The following is a 5,393-nucleotide window of genomic DNA, read 5'->3' on the forward strand; positions in this document are numbered from 1 at the left end:
TCCCGAGGTTGAATTGTACTCACAACCGCTCCGTCCACCCACACACGTATTTTCAGCCAAAAATTCATTGAACTCAACCCTTGAAGGTCAAGTGTCTGACCAGATGAGTCAGTAAGAGAAATTTTATGTACTTTCCTCCTGGTTCCCAAGTGGAATGCTAACACAGGCGGGGAAGGACATTCTCATCCTGAGTCTGAGAGCTTTACCTTTTTGTTCCCTGACAGACACAGGGGTGAGTAGATGACGCCATTGTTGGTACCAGCTTGGCACAGCCACTGTCTAGATCTGTCGGCCGTCCGGTAGGCTATCTGGGTCTAAGTTGAACCTCCTATGGTGGCACATAATGTCTATATGACAATAAACTCTTGATACTGATCAAAGTCTTTTATTCTGCCCTCCCATTTTTAGGATATTCTGACTTCCATGAAATGATATGGGGCATTTTCTCTGAAAATTCACTTCTGGGAAACAGCTTCATACTCCATGTTACTTGTCTTTAAAAAGTCCATTTCAGATAATATACCAGGCCTTTGGACTTTGAACATTCCTCAGCCAGATGTTCAACAGCAAATATTTTCTCAGCTGGGAAAAAGAAGAAAAAAAACAGTGAAACTTGTCAGCAGTGGTGGGAATTATCAGTATCAATGAACACTTATTTTTTGCTTTTGCATGGGAGACTGGCAGAAGTATTTGAAATATGAATCTGGGTTCTATCCCTAATATACCTTAATAAATTCCAGCTCTGGAGTAGCAAACGAAAACAGATACTGGAGACTGCAGAGCATGCAAAAATATGAAACATATTCAGAAGTTATTACTATTCATTTTACTTCCAATCATAGGTTCACTCAACCTCTATGTGATAAATGAACCTTCAGGGTATGTTTGCATTGACATTTATGAGTTTCAAGAATAAATGACCTGACTTTTTTGGAGGGGCGTTCCCCAGAGGGCTTAAAGGTAACTGAAATATCTTTGGCCCAGAATATTTCTTAAGTAGCTTTGAAGCCAGAGAATTTAATTGAATTTGAAAACCCACTTAGGAATAAAAATCTGAAGGCACTTTAGGCATTGCATTATGGGGCTAAGCCAAATATTTCAAAAATATTTAACTTCAAATGAAATTTTCATTCATTTGACTAGTTAATTAAATATGATTTTTTTTCCCCCTGAATTTCCCTGAGAAGGAAAGAACTCTTTGAATGCATGGTATTAAAAAGAATTCTAAATAAATTGGAATACAAGAGGCCTTTGGTTTGGGGCAACTTTGAAAAGTATCAGCTTTTTATCAAGGAAGGAATTATATTACTTTCTTTGATCTGCTCCTTCCCTTATTTGCCTTGAAGCTATTAGGGCCCCCTTTTTGGTTTCTTCCAGCATGGATGGTCACTTATTCTCCAGTGAATGTGACTTGGAAAGGAATTACAATGAACTGCTGCTTTGTCCCAAGGTCCTCAGATTCTAAAGGGTTCTCAAGTAAGATTTAGCAAAGCAGCATACTTCAGACTCAGAATATCTTTGGATTTAGACTTGGGTGTTTTTAATTATTGACTTGGAATCTCTTCAAACCTGGTTCATCTTATGAAAAAAGCTCATCTTTGGTGACATGATAAGTTACAACAACCTCATAATTTAAAAAAAAACTAAGCTTTTATCTTAGAATCACTTTTAAGATACAGCGATCAAAACTGGCATATCACAGCACTGTGGATCACCATTCATTTTTCTTAAATGATTCCTTTGTTTGAAATTTTGGCATTTTAATTTTGGGAGTGTGGCATTGGAGTGCATACTGATGGATTACTCGAAAAGTTGAATGCTCAAATTTAAACCTTGGGAATTTGGGGGACCTGGTTAAAGAGCAGTCTCAACCTACAAAACAATGATATCGCCATGGACTTCTTTTTGGTGGATGATAAAATCCTTCAAGAATCTTCTTTTTAGTTTAATGAACATGACATTCTAGATATAAAGTTTGGACACAATTATGCTGGACTTGAGTCACTAGGATTGATGGTGCTCAAGTTCTAAGGTGTAGGGAGATAGAGTCCTGCAAGTTACTTGCCTGGTCAAATCATTCTGACAGTAAAAAAATCAGTGCAGGGAACTATTTCCAACAGTATCTCTCTCAACTAGTGAAAAAAATAGCTCTTGTTTTTATTTTACATTTATTTCCCAAGACCCATAAATTTTACATAACCTAAGTAGAAAAATCAGAAGGCTTATTTGTTTGGAAAGGGATTGGCAAAATATTTGGGAATCTCTCATTATTATATTATCCATTCCTTAAGTAACACCACTGTCTATAACTTGATTGAAAAGATGCTTTTCAGCCAAAATTAAAGCACCTAAAGTCATAAAGTTGGATCAGAACCTACTTATATAACACTTTGATATTGTAGTTGGACTGGAAGATAGCCAAACAGTTCACATACAAATAATTGAACATTCATTTGCTGTTCACATAAACCTGATGTAATAATGCCCTATTAGAGAGTCACTTTCCACTTCCTCTGAACTCTTTTCCAAACACCTTTCAACTTCAGAATTGGTCCCATGCAAGGAGCCAAAAGTACTGAGTGTCCTGCCAGAAAATCTCTTTGCATTTCTGTTACTGGAAACCAATAGGCTTAAAACAAAGAAATCTTGCAAGGGAAATTGTGGAGGACTTACCACCCAAATATTGGACCAAATAAATAGAACTCAGATAACATTTTGAATGAGGATTATTTTGCCTATCAACAATTATGAACATTCCAATTTACTCAAGGTGATAGGGAACTGATCAAGTAGATCTAAAAATACATTACATAAATAGAATATGTGTAGATGTAGTATATGCATGTAATAGTACATAACACGTATGATATAAAATAGACCTATATATATAATTGTTAAATTTCAGACAAATACTTTCTCCTAATATTAACTGGTCCCAAACTGTAACTGCACCAACTTGCCCAATTACTGGTATCACTTAGGTGGCATTCAAAAATACAGGTCTTTCCTTCCTCTTCACTTCCTTCTTGGCTGTTTCTGATTGATTAGGATTGGAGAGGGTCTCCAGAAACTCTGTTTTAAAAAAATCTCTTGGTGTTTCTGAAGAGGAACCAAATTTCCCATCTCCTCATTTAGGCCACCTGTTAGCCTGGCACCTTAGCTCCTTCAGAAATGAGTAAATAAAGTGAGTACTCTGACACCAAATATAAGGATGGGCTATTTTAACACTAATCCCCAGTATTTGCAATTACATTTGTAGGTGTTTCTAATGCAGACAAAAGAAAAACGCCGAATAGTTATAGTTACGCTAAACGGGAAACCCATTCCTGGGGCTGTTGTGAACAGACTTCAGTCTTATAAGTAGTTGGAAATTTCTTCTTAGAGAAATCAAGTTCAGACACAAATTGAAAGCTGTCCCTCAACTAGGGAATAGTGAGAAGAGATCAGAATCTAGGTTGTTTAAGGGGGCATGGAAAAAAAGTATTCTGGGATCAGGTACCAAAAGCTAGAATTGTGTTATTATCTTCTATTTCCTTTTGACATTCTATTTCTTTTGTGTTTAAAGATTTTGTTTATTTATTTATTTGAGAGAGAGAGTGAGAGAGAGCATGCGTGTGTACAAGTGTGGGGGGAGGAAGGGCAGAGAGAGGGAGAAGCAGACTCTCTGCTCAGCTCAATGCGGGGCTCGATCCCAGGACCCTGACTGAGATCATGACCTGAACCAAAGGCAGACGCTTAACCGACTGAGCCACCCAGGTACACCTTGAAATTCTATTTTCTTATTACAAAAGTAAACTTTGTGAAGAGTTAAATAAAAAATAGAATATTTATATAAGTAATGGTTTCACTTAAGGTCAGTTATGTCTCAGTAAGTTGGGTTGGATGGGGCCCAACTTTATGGTAAAGTTTTTGTTTTAAAATCAGCATTATTGCAGTGTAATTAATATGCAACAAAATGCACTTATTTAAAAAGTGAAAAAAAGTAAATTTTGGAAAATAGAAAAATTGTTTTAAAATTAGAAAATATTTAAAAAACCAAAAAGAAAATATCACTACATTCACAATCATTTAACATTTTGTAGTATTTCCTTCTGTATTAAAATACGCATATCTATATGTAGATATTGAAACGCCTATAGATATTTACAAAGTTTTAAGCCCCATAATTGTGTGACTCACTCCAGCTGACACCATTGCTGTATAAGATGTTGTTTTTAGTTGGACCAATGACCCAATTAAATTCAACAATACAGTAGCTACCATTTATACGTTGCCTATAGCAGGCACTATGCGCTTAACACACGTTGAAGCTTTCACTCTTCAAAAGAGTGAGGTAGGTACTTTATTATTTCCCATTTAATTGATGAAGAAAGGAGGCACAGAGGGTTTGAGTGATTTTGCTACTACTTTGTAGTGGAAGCAGGATTCTAGGCCTGCTGGAGAGTTGTTGCTTTTACCACCCATGAGGGCCCACTGGGGGTTGTATGGACAAGACGTGAGTATGGACTAGCAACTCCCTGCAACTCTCCTCTGCTCCTGCATTTCTGTTGTAACATAAACATTTAAGTGGCAGAAAATTAATTAGGCGACCTCAAGGTTCTTTGCAGGCCTTGCTGTAGTACTACAAAAGCACATTAGGAACCATTGATCTCAGTGTTTCTATCAGCCTGAGTTTTTGCCTCAGCGTTTTGTTTATAAACACAAACAGTGAAGAGGATTTCACGAATAACTAAAGACTTACCTGAGGCAGATTTCATTTTCCTTTTCTCAGGAAAACAGCTCTGATTTTTTTCTTCAGATCTGAAAAGCTGGACTCTAAAGTGGACCCTGCAAAATTCTTCAAGGCAAACTTCTAAATCCTTGCAAACAATCCAAGAAAATATCTTAATTTTTTTTCAGATTAATTTAACAGTTGTACACGTAGTTCTGCTAAGCAGGCCATCTTAATTTACGCTGTGAATTAAGGCAAGAGGAACGTCAGACCCTCCAATAGGGCATGCTATTTAGGACAGTCTCCTAAGCCTTTGTGCTGGTCGTGCTAAGCTAACAAAGCTCTTTCCCTGGGAAATCAGCCATCTTAATTGCTCAAGCTTCTGCTAAATGATATCTGAAGTGACCAGACCCCAGAGGGACAGAGCCATAATGAAGAATGTTTATTGCTATTCTTGTGTCCTCATTGTTCAGTGACACACAGAAGCATCTCTACTTTTTAGTATCATGTAATCAGTATCAAATTATTTTCTCTGGAAACCTTGACCCTATTATTATTAAATCACATGTGCACTGTTAAATGATTTGCAAGCTGTCCAGCTTAGCTTCATTTTTTACATCTCTCCAGTGATTGCATTTTCATTTTATAACAACGAACTTCCCATAGGTCAAAGAAAGCATCT

The 5,393-nt window shown here is 36.8% G+C and overlaps 1 long non-coding RNA gene across 1 annotated transcript; it reads right to left on the bottom strand.

The window, feature by feature from the left end:
• Positions 1 to 369: 369 nt before the first annotated feature.
• On the bottom strand, positions 370 to 4,999 carry LOC141372900 (uncharacterized). Its single transcript, XR_012378419.1, has 2 exons — positions 4,742 to 4,999; positions 370 to 582 (listed from the first exon to the last, which is right to left on the bottom strand). It is a non-coding gene; the product is annotated as an uncharacterized lncRNA (long non-coding RNA).
• Between the last annotated feature and the right edge of the window lie 394 nt (positions 5,000 to 5,393).

Source organism: Callorhinus ursinus, unplaced genomic scaffold (genome assembly GCF_003265705.2).
Source record: "Callorhinus ursinus isolate GAN/ISIS: 27379988/994484 unplaced genomic scaffold, GSC_fseal_2.0 scaffold6, whole genome shotgun sequence".
NCBI lineage: Eukaryota > Metazoa > Chordata > Mammalia > Carnivora > Otariidae > Callorhinus > Callorhinus ursinus.